The sequence below is a fragment of the Schistocerca nitens genome, chromosome 11 (genome assembly GCF_023898315.1).
Source record: "Schistocerca nitens isolate TAMUIC-IGC-003100 chromosome 11, iqSchNite1.1, whole genome shotgun sequence".
Taxonomy (NCBI): domain Eukaryota; kingdom Metazoa; phylum Arthropoda; class Insecta; order Orthoptera; family Acrididae; genus Schistocerca; species Schistocerca nitens.
In genome coordinates, this window is record NC_064624.1 from 163,640,763 (window position 1) to 163,642,300 (window position 1,538).

Here is a 1,538-nt window from a genome sequence, read left to right on the forward strand (position 1 = left end):
TCGCGGGCAAGTGCTCTACCACTGAGCTACCGAAGCACGACTCACGTCCACTCCTCACAGCTTTACTTCTGCCAGTATCTCGTCTCCTACCTTCCAAACTTTACAGAAGCTCTCCTGCGAACCTTGCAGAAGTAGCACTCGTGAAAGAAAGGATACTGCGGAGACATGGTTTAGCCACAGCCTGGGGGATGTTTCCAGAATGAGATTTTCACTCTGCAGCGGAGTGTGCGCTGATATCAAACTTCCTGGCAGATTAAAACTGTGTGCCCGACCGAGACTCGAATTCGGGACCTTTGCCTTTCGCGGGCAAGTGCTCTACCATCTGAGCTACCGAAGCACGACTCACGCCCGGTCCTCACAGCTTTACTTCTGCCAGTACCTCGTCTCCTACCTTCCAAACTTTACAGAAGCTCTCCTGCGAACCTTGCAGAACTAGCACTCCTGAAAGAAAGGATACTGCGCAGACATGGCTTAGCCACAGCCTGGGGGATGTTTCCAGAATGAGATTTTCACTCTGCAGCGGAGTGTGCGCTGATATCAAACTTCCTGGCAGATTAAAACTGTGTGCCCGACCGAGACTCGAACTCGGGACCTTTGCCTTTCGCGGGCAAGTGCTCTACCACTGAGCTACCGAAGCACGACTCACGTCCACTCCTCACAGCTTTACTTCTGCCAGTACCTCGTCTCCTACCTTCCAAACTTTACAGAAGCTCTCCTGCGAACCTTGCAGAAGTAGCACTCCTGAAAGAAAGGATACTGCGGAGACATGGTTTAGCCACAGCCTGGGGGATGTTTCCAGAATGAGATTTTCACTCTGCAGCGGAGTGTGCGCTGATATCAAACTTCCTGGCAGATTAAAACTGTGTGCCCGACCGAGACTCGAACTCGGGACCTTTGCCTTTCGCGGGCAAGTGCTCTACCACTGAGCTACCGAAGCACGACTCACGTCCACTCCTCACAGCTTTACTTCTGCCAGTATCTCGTCTCCTACCTTCCAAACTTTACAGAAGCTCTCCTGCGAACCTTGCAGAAGTAGCACTCCTGAAAGAAAGGATACTGCGCAGACATGGCTTAGCCACAGCCTGGGGGATGTTTCCAGAATGAGATTTTCACTCTGCAGCGGAGTGTGCGCTGATATCAAACTTCCTGGCAGATTAAAACTGTGTGCCCGACCGAGACTCGAACTCGGGACCTTTGCCTTTCGCGGGCAAGTGCTCTACCACTGAGCTACCGAAGCACGACTCACGTCCACTCCTCACAGCTTTACTTCTGCCAGTATCTCGTGTGCTACCTTCCAAACTTTACAGAAGCTCTCCTGCGAACCTTGCAGAACTAGCACTCCTGAAAGAAAGGATACTGCGCAGACATGGCTTAGCCACAGCCTGGGGGATGTTTCCAGAATGAGATTTTCACTCTGCAGCGGAGTGTGCGCTGATATCAAACTTCCTGGCAGATTAAAACTGTGTGCCCGACCGAGACTCGAACTCGGGACCTTTGCCTTTTGCGGGCAAGTGCTCTACCACTGAGCTACCGAAGCA

The 1,538-nt window shown here is 52.1% G+C and overlaps 1 non-coding gene across 1 annotated transcript; it reads right to left on the reverse strand.

The window, feature by feature from the left end:
• Positions 1-1,464: 1,464 nt before the first annotated feature.
• On the reverse strand, positions 1,465-1,538 carry Trnal-caa (transfer RNA leucine (anticodon CAA)). Its single transcript has one exon. It is a non-coding gene; the product is annotated as a tRNA-Leu (tRNA).